At 42.5% G+C, this 18,345-nt stretch overlaps 1 protein-coding gene across 2 annotated transcripts in view; it reads left to right on the top strand.

Moving 5' to 3' along the window:
- Window positions 1–1,058: 1,058 nt before the first annotated feature.
- The window catches only part of KIAA0232 (KIAA0232 ortholog), a 71,422-nt gene continuing 54,135 nt past the window's right edge, over window positions 1,059–18,345 (top strand). For both annotated transcript variants that reach the window (XM_075420467.1, XM_075420465.1), the window contains exon 1: window positions 1,059–1,273. The gene's annotated coding sequence lies outside the window, so the exon portion shown is untranslated. The remainder of the gene's footprint in view (window positions 1,274–18,345) is intronic.

Raw genomic sequence — 18,345 nt, 5'->3', positions numbered from 1 at the left:
GCTCGGTGGAACGCCAGGAGCCAGGCATTCAGCCGGGAACAGCCGGAGCAGCCCCTCAGCACTGCGCACCGGCGGCCGCCCGGCTCGGACATCTCACCCAGCACCGCCTGTCCTCAGACCCGCGAGTGCTCACGGACTGGAGGAATGTCAGGTGCTAGTGCACACCCGAAAAGGGCATTACTATTTTCCCAATTAAGCAGCTTAATTAGTACTTTGGTGTGTCATCTTTGTCATATTTTCTGTCTTACAGTGGCCCATTTTCACCCATCTACTATGCTAAAAATGTTGCTCTTTCATTACTCCACGGTTGTGTAAACAGTTCTCATTAAGCTGGCATTTAATCAATTGGAATAAAATTTCCCTGGCTCCTGAGGAGTTCACCTACTAAAACCGATTTTCAATGGCATCAATCTCCTAACAGACGACCTTCCTTCCAGACGGGCTCTCATTTAGCAAAAAAATAAACTATATTTGCTAACCTTGCCCTCAGAGCCGCTCGGCGTTTCAAAAGCGCCTCCCACGACAAACCAACCCGGCCACACTCCATCATTATCCCCCATTTCCTCCTTCGCGTTCCTGCCCCGGCCCTGGGTGTTTCCGCCGCTGCCCTCCCGAGGGGGCGAGGGTGGCTCCCGCCGGCCGCTCGCCAAGGGAGGCCCCGCCGGGCCGGGCGCCACCGCCCGCCGGCTCCCCCCGCCCGGTGACTTTCCGACGCCTCGCCCGCCCCCTTTCCCCTCAGGCGCCCGCCGGGCAGCGCCGCGCCGCGCTCTCCCGCCGGGTGGAGGCTGTACAACCAGGGCAAAGGGACACTTCCCCTCCTCCCGCCCTTCCTGCGCGGCGGCCCGCCATGCAGCCGGCTCGCCGCCGTCCGGACGCTACGGCACCGGGACCGAGGGGCCCGGCCCCGCCGCACCCGGCCCGGCGGAGGGCTCGGCGCGCCCCTCGCCGCCCCCACGTCGCGGCCGCACGGCCGGGCCCGCGCTGCTGGGAGGCGGGATCCGGGCCGCCCTCTGGGCGGAAGGATACGGGGAGGAGCCTGCGGCGCGGTCCGCCGGGGCGCTGAGTCCTGTTGCCGGGTGACGGAGCGGCCGGCCCCCCCCCGCTCCCCGTGGCGCTGGGAGCCGCCGCCGCCGCCGGTTTACGTAACGCCTCCCAGGGCAGGTCCCGGCTCCGTCCCGCCCGCCTCACTCGGGGACGGCAGCAGCGGGACGGAGTCCACCGCCTCCGCCGGCTGCCAGAGGCCCCAGGGCCCCGCTCTGCGCCGCCACGGCAGGTAAATGCCCGCCGCGGGCCCGGGGAGCAGAGGGAGGGGCAGGCCTGCGGGGAGGGCAGCAGCCTCCCTCCCCGTGGCAACGGGAGGACGGAGCCGGGAGGCGGTGGCGGGAGCCCTTCCCCCCTCCCCCGTTCCCGCCGCTGCGCTGAGGGACGGGCGGGCTCGGCCCCCGGGGAGCGCCGGGCCGGCGGCTCGGGGCCCGGCCGAGGAGGCCCGCGCCGACCCGCTCTCCCCTCCCCTCTCCGCTAACAGCCCGGGAAGAGGAGGAGTTGCGGGGCTGGGCCTGGGGACGGTTTCCCGGGACGGCGCCTCCCGCTTCTCGGCTGCGCCTGCCGCAGCGCGGCGGGAACGTGCCGGGGAGGCCGGGGGCAGGGCCGCGGGAAGAAGAGGGGAGGAAGCGCGGCGACGGGAGGAGGGAGGCCGGGGAGGGGGGCTGGCTGCAGGCCGGCGGCGAGGCAGGGCTCGGGGGCGGGGCCGGGGGCCCGGCCGGGGTGCCCCGGTCCGACCGCCTGCCTGGGAGCGGAGCCCTCCCCGGCCCCCTCCCCCCCCTCGCTCCTCCATCCCGGCCCCCCGGGTCCCGGCGACAGGTGAGCGCCGGGGGTCGGGAGGGAGGCGCCGGCCTGGAGCGGGACCCGGGTCACACCCGGGCGGAGAGGAGGAGGGAGAGGAAGGCGGCACCCGGCCGCCCCCCGCCCCGTCCCGGGTGCCGGCCTGCGCCGATGTCACCCGGCGCAGCGGACGGGGAAACCGGAGGATGCCGCGCCTCGGGTCAGGGTAGCGAGAGCCCGAGCCGGGCAGCCCCGTCTCCTCCCCGCCCTGCTCAGCCCGGCCCGACCTGAGGGTGCGGCGGGAGCGACAGGGCTTCGCGTGCCGCGCCGGGCCTGGCCGCGATGCGGGTCTGGCTCACGCCGTGACCTTTCATCCCGTGCGTAATGGTACAAAGCGCCGGCAGCGGCTGCTGACTGGGCGGCAGGAGAGGGGAGACAGCGCCGAACGCCGGGCTCGGGGCCGAGGGAGCTGCGGGGTGACACGGGGCCGGCCGGGTGGGACCCCCGCCGCCCCCCAGCATTGTCCTGTCGGGGCCTATGGAAGGCAAAAGGCGGATAGAAAGGCTCGGGCTGCTGCTGCCTCAGGAGGCGGAGCTGGGCTGATAGGGGACTGACGGGAGCCGCGTCCTATGGCCGCTCGGAGCTGCGCGCCCCCTGGGCGGGGCCGGCGGGGCCGCGGCCTATCGCAGGCAGAGGGCGGGGCGGGGGGAGCGACAAGGTTTGGCGAAGGTTACAGCTGAATGCAGAAGTGACACGAACTGATACTTCGTTCCAGCGAGCTCGTTTCCATCTTCTCCTCGCGTCGTCTCGATTAAAAGTATACATTTATTGAGCCGTGTTACCAGAGTTGGAGAAAAGCGAAAGTGCGGTCCTTTTTTTTTCTGTTTTCTCTTTGTGTTAATTACTCATTGCAGTACCTGATACTGATCTGAAGGGTGAAAGATAGTACGATATCTCTGTCCTTTCAAAGAAAAGACATTCCTATATTCCATTGTTTTCTGTAGATGAGTAATTTGGGTTGTAGTTTATAGGCCTGGGATCTGAGGAGACTGCGGTGCGGGTAGTTGATTCTCCTCGTGCAAACCCTTTTCAATGTTTAGGTTTTCACCCTTCTGTTGCACGCCGCATATGGCTTCTGTGTTCCTGGGGTGAGGCGGGCATTGCAGATCAAATTTGGTTTCTTAGCTGTCACAAGTGAGCTTGTGATGATTCAGTAGGTAATTGTGTAGAACAAACTACTTCACTGCAGTGCTTAAAACCCAAGTATTGCTGGCTTCTCACAGTCCATGGGAGTCTGAAATTGACATTTTTCTTTATTGTTTAAGACAAAAATATGCCTTATAAAAGTAAATGACATGGAACTTGATTGTTACTTGACATGTAACTGTACAGATTTTATTTTGTACTAATCCTCCATCTGCTGTTTCTTGTCAATATGGATATGCTAAAATGGTAGTGTATAACCCCTCACAATCAATAAAGCAGATAGTGTAAGTGTCAAAATCTTTTGTTTTGATCATTGAGATGTAAGGGGATACAAGTAACTTGAATAAAATGCGTAGCACACTATATAAGGTTCTTCATTTTCAAAGACTAAGAATTATAGGCGAAATCCTGATTTGTATGCTCTCTTGAAAGTATGAGCAGTTTATATCCCCGTCGTGTTCTGCTTAGCAGATATTCCCACTTGTACAGTCATGGAACTTTTATCAGTTCATTTGTTTTGTACACCATGGGGGTAATGATTCTTTGAGACCACAGATTCTGCAAATTTGGATGGGATACGTGACCCTCTAGCTTTTCTGCTCATCAGCAGGGGAATCGGAAGGAAAGGAAGGGGGAAACAGATTTGAATGTGACCCAAGAGGAAAAATTGGAGGCCTTGAACTTCTCTTGTTATCTTAATATGCTGATTTCATAGCATGCATTGCCCATTGCTTTTGTTGTTATTGCTGTTCATTATTCTTCCAAGTAAAAGAAGTTCTCTAGCGGTAAAATGATGTCAGCATTTTCCTTTGCTCGTTTGCTGTGCATTCCAGCAGGAATAGGGACACAGGAAGATCTAGATACTGCTCATAACTTCATTATTTGTCCTTCTGGAGCATCTTGTTCCTGGGTGAATAGGGTGAATGAAGAAAGCCAAGAGATTGGTTTTATACTTAGGAGAGCTGAATTTTCTCTAGAATTTTGTTGGTTTTTAGGCATAGTGCTGTAGAGGCAGGCTAGACTTGATGTCTGCTTAGCTCGAATCCTAGCTGCTTCTTTAAGCTTTGTGTAAAGAAGCATACAGAATTCATAATGATGGATGTTGAAAGTACTATGTGTTAAATATTTCTTTTAAAGCAATCTAAGTGTTAATGTGTTCAAAATAAGAAGTTTGATCTTTATTTTTCCTTTTTTTAAAATCTTGGATTTACTGTAGTTTGTGAGAGTAAAAGACCCTTATTTCTTGTTACTCCTTTGCAGCTTTTTTTTCTTCTTTAATTTCTTAAGACATGCATTTATAGCATAGGTTTCATACCTGCTTCATGGACTGGTAATGCGAAGCCCCTAAAATTGTACAATGGTAGTAACAGCCGATAGCTAATAACTAAAACCAGTAACTTATTACTATAATAAGATGAGTAACAATGTCTGGTAAAGCTGAATGTAATGAAAACAGCAAGGCTTGGAATTCCTGTAGGTTAAGAGAGGTACCAGGAACTATTCTAGTCATTTGCACTGCTAGTGGAGCTTGGAATACAAATGATCCTCTAGAAGCTATTTAATACGCTCTGTTTATTGGGATAGTTTCTTCTGTATTGTGGAACGGTGATTGTAATCCTTCATTTTAGTCCAAAAACAGTGACAGGCGAGTTAGGTTATTTGTAAATGTAATTATAGAAATGAGTTGTTGTGTTTTGTCCGTTCCCCTCAGCCCCGCCCCAAAAATTTTTTCCGAGTAAAGTCAATTTCATGATGCAAAATTAAAACGTTCAAATGAATATTTGAATGCTCAGCTGCATTTGAATATACAGACAAAAAGAAAATTTGCTGGTAGGAGGGAAAAGTATGTTTTTTCATGATTTGGAAATAATTTATCAGATTTTTCTAAGCAAAAATACCAGGTAACTGCAGGAGTGTCGGAGTTTTTTTAGTAGGGAAAGAGATCTAGATGAGCTAGTTACAGTATTTTTACTAAAAAGCACCTTGTTCTACTTTTGGGAGAAGTTGGTTGGGTGCATTTGTAATGGGTGCTGAGGGACTGAACGTGTATTTTATTGGGCCATGGTGGTGGCTGGGCGAGTGCGGGGAGAGGTTGAGTAGTTCAGTACAAACATTATTCTTTTACAGACTTCTTTCTAGAAGTTATTTCTCTGGCTTTATTGGAAGCTACTGAATATTTTTAGTTTTTAATCTGCTGTTTCCTTTATAATTTCCCAGGCGAGTGTTTGGATTTACCTGCGTAAAACTATTCATTGATTATTTCTGTGTCATCTAGATTCTGTTCATAACTTATCTTATGTACATCCACTTTGGTATCTGTCTTTCCCAGAGGTTTATTTAGTAGTGTGGAAATTTCAATGATAAAGGATTTAAATTCATTTTTCACTGTGGTGATATTATATATAGTAGATTAATTATATCCTGCTAAGCTTGTGCACAGTCTGTGCTCAGGCTTGCTATACCAAGTTTCATTTTTAATACAATTTGGGGAATGTTTAAATTTCCCTTCTTTACTGTATTGAAGAGGAAGTTTCAAATATGTGGTCCATGCTAATTTTACTTTTTTGCTGTAACTTTCTAGGCCTCATTGTAGAAAGGATTGCATGTAAAAATGTATGTGCAAAAAAACTTGTAAATAAATAAAGATAAATTGTAACTGGCATGAAATGTGAATATTTTTGTGATTTCTTGTAACTTTTGAAGCTCCTCCCCTAGTTACTATTAAATTTATATGAGGATCAAGGTCTGCTGGATAGAATGCTGGACTAGGCTTGAAGAGACCTGCGGTTTTCTCTCAGCTCTGCCACTGAGTGAATTCAAACAAATTGTTTCGTGTTAATGTGCCTATGTATAAGAAGCTGTGTGGAAAAGAGGAGCTGTTGTGCCTTTTATATGTTATTAAATTGTACGAGTGTGGGTTTTTTGTTGTTTTTATGGTTTGGTTAGATGAACTAGCTTGGTTATAGAAAAATTCTTAAGGGAGCCGTAGTTGCATTGCGAAAGAGGTTTTGCGTATATAGACTGTGGAAGAAAGGACAGAGAAAGATAAGAGGGTAAGAGACTAGGGGTAGCTGAATACCAGAAAAAATGAAGTGAGTTTTTGTAAGATGGTATAGTTTTAACATCAGAACAGCACAGTTGAGTTGCAAGATACACTCTGCAAGGTTATTCCAGGTACTGTTAATTTGGTCAGTACTTGGGCTGAGATACTCTTCAGCTGTAAAGTGGGAAAAAGTGCTAAAGCATACACAGAGTGATTAAGGAAATTATTTTGGTCATTTAACACGTGTCATACATGCTTTTTAAGAAAATAAAGTGTTTTGTTAGCCTAAAGAAAAAAGACTGCTTGAAGCATCACTAATGAAGAAATCAGTAATGCATATTTCTGCCATTGGATGAGTAATTAATTCTCACTGAATCCTTGTGACACTGTAATAATTCTGTTGTTACAAACTCAAAACAGTTTTGAAGACTCCGTGGCTGAGTGGGAGTGCAACATTAAAACACTGCATTAAATTTAGGACAGTGGACTGTCTTGGAAGAAATGGAGCCAGCGTCCAGTGATTTCTTTGACTGACAACTTTACGTGTGAAACTTCAGGAAAAACTTCTACTGTTTCATGATATTTTAATTCTACTGGCTGAAGATTTTGAGCTAGTGACTGTTATTAATTAGCTAAAGGTTGCTGTTGAGTGACTTTCTGTTCTTCTCGTGCTGTCTTCTGGGGTAGAAGTTCACTCCGCTGCTTTTTTGACTGCTGCACTTAACAGTGAAACTGAATTACCTATAGGAATTTTTGGTTTATGGCAGTTTTTATAGCTACTTTGCTGGAAGTCATATTGAATTGTGTGGGGTGACATGAGTTTTAAAGTGTTTTTGTAAGTCCAGATACTAGTTTTATTTTTGTATTTATACACAGACAATGTTTTCACCAGCTTCTCTGAACAGGATACTTCATCAGCTTGAGAGAAACCTCAGAGTTCCAGTTTTTAGTAACTTTGTTCTTGAGTTATGAAAGAAATGCCATGGTTGACAGTACAGTAACTTCCTTGAAGAGAAGTAACGTAATGCTGACCTGCTGTTTTTGTAAGAGGTTTTCTGGTGGTGAGAGTTAAATATTTTGCATTTTAGTAAAATAAGATTTCCAGCTGTCATTTGAAGTAGCAAATTTTTAAGAGCAATATTAGCTTGTCCTGCCTGTTCAGTTTGTAAACTATTTTTTTTAAGATAAGCAATAGCATTTTAAAGCAACATACTGAAGTGTAGAAGTGGAGATATGATATGGCAACAAATATCACCACTGTTTTTATGGAGAAAGAAGAAGAAAAAGGTATTTTCCTCACAGTCTTACAGCATAAATTGAACAAACAATGCCTATGCAAATGTACTCAAATACTAAAATATATATTCTTTCATGTGAATTGTTACTCTTCAGAATTGCAGAGTCTCCTACTTCTGATCTCAATTTCATAAATATATAGAATTTAATTTACTAACATTTTGGGTTTAAAAATTAGAGGTAGTAGAAGTGTGGGAGAAAAACATTTGAAACCATTTCCTTTGTAGGTCTGCCATATTTTCTTTGCTGCAGAGTCAGTATCTTCTCTACTGGTTAAGTTGTAGAGCTTGCAAATTCAGCTTGTCAGAGCTCTTTGCGATTGCTGAGCCTCTTGTGGCGGACACGTTGTACATTTTTACACAGTTATTAATGCAAACATTGTCTATATGTGACTTCAAACTGAATGGATGATAACATCTCATGTCAAGAACACTGTTATAAAGACTGTATAGTAAGGCAATAATTATATTTGTTTTTAAAACCTTCATGAAGCTACTTTAAGCTTTTCAAAAAGGTGGTAATTAACTCCTTGAATCACAATATAGAAAGTATAGAAAACTTCAGTAGTAAACATTCAGAGAAGATCTTCATCAAATTAAAGAAGTTAGTAAAACAAAGTGTAATGTATAGTGCGGTCATTAACTAGTTAGATGTTTATACACAGCTGGAAGATTTTACCACAGTGGCCTGGGGGCGATTCCTTCTGGTGGCTGCAGGTGCCTGGGAGGAGGTCGGCAGTGCGTCCTGGGGCGCGCTGGTGTCTGTGTCTGCGCACTGAGAGGTTACGGAACTGGAGAGCCTGCTTTAATGGGTGCACACGTAGCTTGGTGCTCAGGCCTCCGAGCCATTGCCATCCCGCTAGGGAAAGGAGTTCAAACACAGGCGATAGCTGTTAGTAGCAGGTAGTTTGAACTGCTCTAAAAGTTGAGTAAGTTGAAGACATCAGGAAGGCAGGAAGCAGAATGATCAGAATAGTTGAGGGCATATATCTGATCTTTCTGTTACTTGACTGCACCCTCTGTTGCGTTGTTAAGCCCGGCATATATTATAGGTGATAGAAAGGCCAGTGAATATAGTGAGACACAAGTAGTAGAAAGCTTACGGATTTTACATGCCCAAAATCCTACAGATAAATGTCTCAGAGCTTAAAATGTGTGCATCCTTTGTGATCTTAGTTATATTTGCTTTTGGTTTTAATAACTCTGTTTGTTTCCTTAAATCTGAGAGAGTTATTGAAGTATGATGATGGTAATCAATGATGTGTGGTCTGTTGCTTGTGTGCATAGTAAAAGACTAAGCTTTTGAGAAATAGTGTCCCTGCGAATGTTCTCATGGTACTGAACAAAAAAGACTGTCTCCTCCTTGGAGTTACAGCTAGACAGGTGTTTCTCCCCAGGGCCTCCCAGGCCCTGTAGCAGTCCGTCCAGGCAATCCCTGTGTGTAATAGACTTGAGATAAATAGAAGAGAGCGAGATGTTTGTCACTGGCTTTGCTCTGGTATGCTGTTCGATCTGCAGTTTTAAACTGAGCAACTAACATTTTTTACCATTCAAGACATTGGTATGATCAAGGGTGGGTGTCAGGAGGATGGGGCCAAGCTCTTTTCAGTGGTGCCCAGTGACAGGACAAGGGGCAATGGGCACAAACTGAGGCACAGGAAGTTCCGTCTGAACATGAGGAAGAACTTCTTCCCTCTGAGGGTGACGGAGCCCTGGAACAGGCTGCCCAGGGAGGTTGTGGAGTCTCCTTCTCTGGAGATATTCAAGACCCGCCTGGACAAGGTCCTGTGCAGCCTGCTGTAGGTGACCCTGCTTTGGCAGGAGGGTTGGACTAGATGACCCACAGAGGTCCCTTCCAACCCCTACTATTCTGTGATTCTGTGATTCTGTGATTTAACAGAACAGTCTGAAAGCTGAAGTCAGGGAGACTGAAATCACCCTGATGGTTGGGGAATACTGTAAAGTATAGCTGAGGCAACGTCTGCATTCTTGAGGAGTATCCGTGCCACCTTCTGCATTAGCACTCGTGCTTTCTCTTGGGTTCTCCACACTTTGGTGATCCAGGGTATTCTAGGCTAGTTACCTGCATCTCCCTTACCAAACTTGGAGCAACCAGTAACTGCTTTGTTGTCTCCAGGCTACTGTTGTGGTGGGATTCTGTTTTGAGGCTGAATCTGCTGAGTGCCGTAAGTACACGGTACAGTTGCATGGGTCAGTAGGGAATTTCTGTAAAAATGTTGGAAGTACATATCATGTCTGTTGAGGTACCTGGATTGGCTACCACACCTCATGTTCCAGAGAGTAATGGCGGTCTGAAAGACTTGTATCTGAATTAGCTACGATGTAGTTTCTGAACTCTGCCTTCCTAATGTTTTCTTGTTATACTTAGATGGACCTAACAGTGGGCCACAGCTGAAGTGGACAACCCCACTTCCTCTCTTAGACCAGATGTAGAGATTTTGTGGCAGTGGCGTGAGTGAATTGCTTACTTGTATTTTTTGAAGATTGGCCCATCAAAAGTGATTTGTTTCCATTTAGAACAAACTGATCCAGTTCGTCCCTGTAACCACACAGTGGATGGGTTAAGTACAAGGACAGAAGTCTGAGGACACCGGGAAGGGGTGATGGGAGGAACAGTAGAATATCCTGTCTTGGTGGTAGCATGCAGCTGCAGTGCAGTTTTTGCTACACTAACTATCCTTTGAGTCAGCCACACAGGTTTCTCTGTCAAGGTGCTGCTGCTGGTGTCATTCTCTTGAAAGTTAGTTACTGCTGGTATAAAAACCATCACTTCTGGTTTCTACAAACTGGTACTTGTGCTGGCAATAGTAGCAATTACTTCAGATTTTGTCATAGACAGCATTGTTTTAAGTTCATTTTAATATGAGAAATACTTACTTAAATGCCTTGTCATTAGATGCTGATTTGTATTTTGAAACTTACAGAAATTATCAGATTTTTAAGTGATATGTGTACATTTTTCTTTTTTCAGATAGGATTTTAAAAAAATGTAGTCTCGTTTAAACAAAGGAGTAAAATTTAGTTTTAAGCAAGCTTGAAATTTAGTTCAAAATTCAGTCTGGACAGTAACAAACGAAACAAATTTTCTCGTGGCAGTTTATGTTCATTGTTTTTTAAGAATAGAATGGAATTATTAGGACTGTATTGGTAGCTGGTTAACCTTGTTTGGACAAATTGTTACTAAAATAATGTTGACATTGATAATGGCAGCTGGGCATTCAAAATTAGTGAAGCAGTATTTCTCTCAGATAAACTGAGAGAGATCTATAGACTGTTAAATCTGATCAATGTTTGAAGGTGCTTTTAACAGTTCCAAGCCCTGCTTAAAATTAATACTGAAAATTTTGAGGCAGAAAGCTTTGGGTTTGAGGGGTGCAGGTTACAGGTGTGCTGTACTTACACTGATGTGGTCCAACTGCACAACAAACTGTGGTAGCAGAAATTATTTTATTTGTGAGGTTTTATTTTGTCAGAAATGCTCTGGACTCCCCTATGCTTATTGAAATGGAAGCAGTGGCTATGTGCTGCATAATGAAGTGCTTGCTTTAGATTTTATTTTTTTTGTGCCTCTTTAATATTGAGTCTTGACCTCCTGAAGCAGTTTCCCAAGTGATGCAATGAAATAGCAATACTTCGGTCTTGAAGGTAAAATTTGCTGCCTAAATTATCAAGACAGCTATTGAACCATGATCTACAAAACTTACCAACTGTTAGGGCTTATTGCTTAAAATTTTAAGTCATATTACGTGTAGTGAACAACTGCTTCCCTAGGTCTCCACTATGTACAGATGCTTCTTTACAAGTCTGCTATATGTAATGGGAACCTTTTTAAAAGAGTCTGCTTATGAATCCACTTTCAGACCTTCTTACAAATCTGTGAAGTGATGAAGTTTTGGTATGTGGTGGACATAGTACACTGTGACTTTTCTCCACAGTGTTTGTAGGTTTTGCTGCTAGGTCATGCTTTTGTATCTTTCCATCTTGCTTTTTTTTTTTTTTTTTCTTTCTCCTTTTTCCCTAACATACGTTTTCCAGCTTGTATTACATGTTTGTTTTGAGGAAGTGGAGAATATTCAGATTACTGAGAATTTAGGATCTTGGATATGCAGCTAAACCCCTGGTGCAGATGCCTCACCTGCCAGTTCTGCAGCCCATTAACAGTTGTTTCCCATAGCTCAGTTTTTGCTCTCTGACAGGATGGGTATTCTGACATCTCGTACCAAAGTTCATATATGTTGTTAATGTGCAGCCCTGTGAGTGGATCAGCTAATTGAACTCCTCCAGCTACTTTTTTTTGAAGTATTGTTCTTGTATTATGGTGAACATGAATGTTTTATAAGAACAGCTGTACTGGTTCAGACAAAGGCTTTGTCAAATCCAGTACTTGTCTGCAACAGCATCTGTGAGCACGTTGTTAGGGACGAAAAAGAACAGAGAAAGTATATGTGATACCTCTTCTGAATACTCCCTCCGCCTCAAACTCATTTCAGTCTAGGGGATTTCCTGAGCCTGGTGTGGTTTGTCTAGTTGGATACTCTCAAGGGACCTCTCTTGTTCAGTTTCCTTTGTAGCCCTTCTGATTGGTTTTTTGAGTCCTGAGTATCATCTAGCAAGGAATTCCTAATACCTGTTGTGTGAAGTTTTGTACATAGCTCTTATTAACTTGTTGGTACTTTCTATTAAACAAATACATTGAACAGTCACTCTCTGTGCATGGAGAGAGGCACATCTTCTTTGATATTACAGGACCAAGGTTGCATGTTATGCATGATATGTGTGCAAAACATTAATTCAGTGACACAAAGATGAGTTTAGTTTTGTTCTGTGATTTGCTCTTTTGACTACTGTTGGGTTTGAGCTTACAGTTTCATGAAATGTCTGAACATACTACTTACGAAACAGATGCTGGGATTAATAGCTCACAAATCATGTTTGATTTATTAATAGGATGAGGTTATTATTCCTCTTCTGTCTCATTTCATCTAAGCTGAATATTGTTTGCCTTTTGTCCAGTTTCATAAGGTACTTCTGCATTTTTTCAGTTATTTTGTTTTCCCTATCCCTGATAGCTTGCTGTTGTTTGGTAGCTTCTTAACTGTGTTGCCCATCCCATCTTCTAGGTCACTTATGAGTTTGTCAAGCAATGCAGGTCCCAGTGCAGAATCCTGCAGAACTGTGCTGGTGACTCCCGTGGTGTCATCTTGGTTATATCTCTGGTTGTTTTCTTTGCTAACCTAAGTAAATGAGGCTTACATGGTAGCACTTGAATCCTTTGAGTAATTCCATTAAGCTTTTATACAGGATTAGCAGCTTCAGATTTTCATTTGGTTAAGTGTTATGATATAAGCTTGCCGATTAGAAGAAAAAAAAAAATCTTGCAGTAATGCCCACAGACTGGTTTCTGTCCACTCTGTGGGTTCTCTGACTTAACTGAGTTACGCTAGAACCATAGCATAAGCCCATCCTTGTTAGGCATCATCCAACCATAAAACATGTATCCATTACAACTGAGATTGTGTCACTCTTGCACTTCCTGAGAATGGTACTTAAAAAAGGAAATTATATATGTATTTAAAAGTTAATTCACAGAGCTGCTTGTATGCTTCTGACCACTTCTAGTGCTCCTTGCTTTGATTCCAGCCAGGTGTTTTAATCTGCATTTCTCATGGCATGGCAATGCTTCTGAAGCTTTGTGGCAGAAATTGTCTGAACTGGGATGGAGGGAGAGGTTTGCTTATAGCATAGGCATGATAAATTTTTTTTGGTTTACGGTAGTGTTTCAGTGCCTTGGTCATGAATCAAGTCTTTGCTCTGCTGTTAATTGTGCAATAACATCAAACATCGCCACCAACACATGAAAAAGTTGTCCTTGCTCTGAAGACTATACAGCCAAATTTCTTAGATTATCGAGGAATGATATTAAAAAAACACAAACTTCTCTTACTTCTGAATTCTCACGTCTTTTACATGCCATGTGAAATTTATTAAGGACACGGATTCCATTGTTTGCTAGTTTTTAAATAGGCTTTGTTTCTAGGCTTTAACAGTGCCCTCCCCAGTGTGTGGCTGTTTGGTTTGTGTGTTAGGGATTTGTGTGTATTTTTCACTGAAAGAAACAAAGTAAATGGTCGTAAAATTGCTAATTCCTCCATAAAATAGAAGAACAATTTTGGATTTCTGTTACAATCATATGATGTGACCGTGCTTTTGATTATCAGTCTTCTACAGGGGACTGAAATGAAGATGTGATTTTAGTATGTTTTTAACCAAACTTGGTAAAATTCTCCCTTTAGTTTATAGTAATTAGGATTTGCATATTTTTGCTGCAGGTAGTTGTAGAGGAGAGGAAGGATTGTTTGCTTTTAACACAACCATTCTGGGAAAAAAAATGCTACTTCTAAAAAACTTGGTCCTGGTTAAAAAATGTGGACGCTCATATCCATATTAAAAAAACCCAAAAGAATTCTATAAAAGTTTTTTTTCCTCTGTGTATTGAAAAATTGTCATACATTGTCAAAGACTATAGTGGGCAAAAAAAACTTGAAAATGAGAGCTGTAATGTACTGGCATATTTCACACAATAAAGGAGGAAATTGTATAAAATAGCAGTTATGACTTAACTATTATATGAGAATGTGTTTGGTCTAGTTGTTAACATATAGCAGTAGGCAGAATGGAGCACTGGAAACGCAGGTGTAATCCCTTTTGGGAATGGAAAGAAGGAAAAAGGTAGCATCTGTAGCTTTAAGAGATCGACTTCTGTAGTAGATTTATCAAAATGTATAAGAGTAACTTTGAGGCTTGAGAGACTTTATTTGCAGGTTATACAAATAAATAACATATTAGTTTTCAATTTCCTTCAATATGTAGATCCTGTAATTTTTTTTCCACTGAGTAAGTGTAGTGAATTTAATCTGTAGACAATTTGCTTCCTTTTTATGTTACCTATTTGTGATGTTCAAAAAATAGTCTGCGGACCTTTAGTTTGTCTGAAAGGAGAATAGTAAGGGGTGTGTTTTTTACTCTCCTATTCCAATATTTTCTGGTACTTTAAGAGTTGGTAGTAGGTATGTCTTTAAGAAAGCTTGAAAGCTTGTTAAAGCATTAAATTTACTTATTTTTTTCATTGACAAAAAATATTTGTTAAGAACCTAGCTGTGTGAATATGTAACTTTCAGAGGCCTCTTGGTGCTGATAAAATACAGATGAGGTTACCTTAGATTAATTCAGTGGGTTTTGTGGTTTGGTTTTGGTCACTGTTTTCCAAGATTAGAAATGATTGGGGAAGAAAGGCCTTATTTTTAAGGTCCTTAAAAGAACTTCTTTTTTTGTATGAAAGGGAGTTACGGAGAACAAAAGCTGTTGAAGACATGGAAATATCTTGCCTGGCATGAGCTTTTAGTCAATCTACTCTTTCTGTTGATAGTCTGATAGGAAGAGTTACCTATGCTAGCAGTTTCTTGGTGGGCTTGTATCAAGCTTCATTGAAGAGTGATTTAATTACACTTTCTTTTACTGCACTCTTTTGTAATGTTAGTGTAATTTTACACTGTCATTGCTTTAGACACAGCTGTCACAAGAAGGTGTTTGTGTGAGTCTCATTATTGTAGTACCGAGATGCTTTAAATTTTTTTAAAAAATGATTTAATGTATTTCTTATGACAATACCCATATTCCATTTCACTTACAGGGAAGCCTAGGACTATTTGGCCTTCAGAAAAGGTGATTTACCATGCAAGAACAAACGTGTTGTAGGGAACAGACCTGGAGTGTTCCAGCTTCAGTTTCTGTACAATTGGTCCTCCTTCGTGTTTCTTGCTATAGATTATTTGAAGTTGTTGCTTTTCCATCACTAGATTTCAGAAGACTAAAACTTGGTTAATGTCTTCTGCAGTCTATTTTAGGTCAAAAGAATGTTTAGTGACTGTCACACTGAGTTGAATTTTGAGAAAGAGTATCTATTCTAAGATAATCTGAGTGTTCACACAATATTGTATTCTCATTCCTTTACAGGTATTCTCGTACCTTTCATAAATTGGCTCTTGTGCTTATAGTTGTGAAGCTGTTGACAGCTTATCTAACAGTGACGTTGTTAAGGTCATTGATTAGTATTACAAAGATTGAAGGTTACTTAAAAGGAAAAATCAGACTAGGAAGTGGAGTAAGTAGAAATTATTTTGAAAGAATTTCATTGTTTTTTACTTTAGGATTTGCAAGTAATCAGTAGTGTTCACAAATAATTGGTAGAGACGTGTAGATTTTTATTTGGTAATTTTCATTACAAGACATATCCCTCCATCATATTTTATAGTTGGAAATGGAGAATTCTTTTCAACTTGGTAGTTAAAGTAGCAACTAGCCTTGCACTAGTTGCTTAGGCTGTATTGTAGCCTCCCTGTTCAGATTAGCCATGGTCGTTGTGAGGATGGAGAAAGTTATTTTTAACAAGACAGTGTGAAAAAGATTGAAAAGGGATGATAAGTTATTTGTCAGAAAATGTTATCTCTAAAATTGAGCTTCACATCTATTAGCAGAAATGTTCGCTCTTTGAGTGACTTCTGTTAATTTGACATGGAAAGCCTCTTTGTAGTACTGGGATGGGAAAATACTCAGTTTGCATGAAATTTTATTAATTCGAAAAGATAATGGAAATATGGTGAAGATTTTCAGTAAAACAAAGTACTTGAGAGTTGTAAAATGAGAACTCTCAAATATTATTTCAGAATTTTGTTCAGATTGCCAGTTTTTATATCATGTACATATTTGAAACTTAAAATAATGTTAAAATGTGGTAATATAGGAACATCATAGAAATTTTTGTTGTCTCATTTCTTAATTCCTGTGGTAACCTGTCTCTCTCGCACTGTCCCCCCTCTCCTCCTCATCTAAAAAAAGCCAGACATGCTTTAACTGGTCAGCCAAAGTAAATCGGATTTTGTCAGCCTAGTTCTCAAGAATGGAGTTTCGCAAATGCCTCATGAAAAGAAGTGTTAAGATAGAAAAGAGAGGCCACATTATCACCTCATTCAGGGAAAAGCTGAAGCGTAAGTTCAGTCCTTACTAGGTTCTAAGGATCTAAACCATGTGTCTAAGTAAGTTTTGATTGCAGTCACTCAGTATCCAGAAACCCTTTGCTTTGCGTTTTGGTTTGAGTTGGAATTTTGCTATCCCTCTCCATTCTCTGTACACTTTGTAAAATAAAAGATTATGGATAGATGGGAGACCTGCTGAATTAGAATAAATGAATTTCTTGTTCAGTTGTTTTCTCACATTTTCCCTCCCGATTTTCCTTCCTGTCTACCCTTTCATAATTGCCTTTTCCAGTGGAACTTTCTGTCAACTCTGTCAAAAAGTTGTTGATTTCCTGAATGTTCAGGTAGTTCTGCTCCATGTCTCAAAAAAGATTAATGAAGAGTGTCGGTTTTCCCACATCTTTGAAACATGGGGTTTGAGGAGCTGGCTGGGATTGTGGCATTCACTTAGGGAGAGTGTTCATCACATGCTGTGATGTGGAGTGCCAACAGGAGAAAGAAGAAATAGATGTTTGAGTGGAATGTTGTTCTTCAACAATTGAGAGAATATGAACTGCATAAGAGTTTGGACTTGTGGCTCTTGATTTGGGGTATCGTGGTCACAATATTAGACTTTTCTCATACTTTTGTGTTCTCTAAAGGTGTGATGAAGGAGTAGCCTCCAGGCCCTGTGCAGGATGTTTCTATCTACTGTTATTTGTGCTTACTTATGAGATTCAGACTAATACAAACATGTTACATGCAAAGATTGAATATTCTTGTGTGACCTACTTTCTCAAAATGAACGTTACCGTCAGGTAGGGCTTTGTCAACTCTGTAGTAACTGATTGTAATAGGTTTCTTTCTGGTGATGTCTCAATTGACTCAGTAAAGATCGGGGATATAGAGTTGTACCTGGGTGGTGATGCAAAGAAAGCTCCTAAAAACTGCGGTGTTTTGTTGTGTGGACATAGGTATTGACTGCAAGGTCACCTTTCAGTTTTGTTTGGCCACAAAACACGTGCTGCCCACGTGAGATGCTGCACACAGTACATAGTTTAGATAGTTACAGTAGGTGATGTCTGTTCTGAGTCTGTTGGTCATCTTGCCGTGGGACTGAAACTCAACAGTAGATTTTGCTTGGATCCTTCAGTCTTTGTTTCCTTTCAGTGGAGGGGTATTTCCTGCTGGGATTTGAGCTTTGTTTTCTCTTGCTGAGATGCTGGAGAGGAGAGAGAAGGCCTACACAAATGCCAGACTGGCATGTGGTTGATTGGCAGACCAGTCCAAAAATGCCTTTTTTGGACTGGCTTCTTCTGGATTAGAGGTCAGAACGCCTATGTGTGTGGTGCTTGCACCTTCTGCCCCTTATTTATCGAGGTTAATTTGGGATTGTGGGTGGTGTGAGTCTTAGGATGGTTGATCTATTTTAGGGTATGTTTTAGAGTGTAAGCTCTCAGGTAAGACTGGTGTATGCTTTCTGTAAAGAGGGTTAAATGTTAATTCTGGCACCGATAAATTATTTTCTGCTCAAGGTTTTTAAGTTATTCCAGAGATTTATATTTTTATGAGGACAGATTTTGGATGATAAAATGCTTTGCAGTCCTGAGGCAAGGCAAGTACTGAAACTGGAAAAAAAAAGCCTCAAACCCAAGCCTGAAGAGAGCAGCTATTTAGTGGTAGGATTTATGAAACTTGTGGCCGGATGGATTTAATATATTCAGTGCTTTATAAACAAGACACTTTTTTCTATTCCAAAAACAGAAATGACTGCAAAATGGTGGGATTATATTGTCTTCTGGTGATGCAAAATACATAGCTTGTCTTTATGCAAACTAACAGATTGGTTTGGGATTTTTTTTAATCAAAGTGGTTTCTTTCCAGCTGATAGTGAGAGTAATAAAATCTCAGCTTTCCCGTAAAGCTAGGTCAAACAGACATTTCAATC

The sequence above is a fragment of the Opisthocomus hoazin genome, chromosome 5 (genome assembly GCF_030867145.1).
Source record: "Opisthocomus hoazin isolate bOpiHoa1 chromosome 5, bOpiHoa1.hap1, whole genome shotgun sequence".
Taxonomy (NCBI): Eukaryota; Metazoa; Chordata; class Aves; order Opisthocomiformes; family Opisthocomidae; genus Opisthocomus; species Opisthocomus hoazin.
The sequence above is the reverse complement of the archived record's forward strand: the minus strand, read 5'-3'. Positions and strand labels throughout refer to the sequence as shown.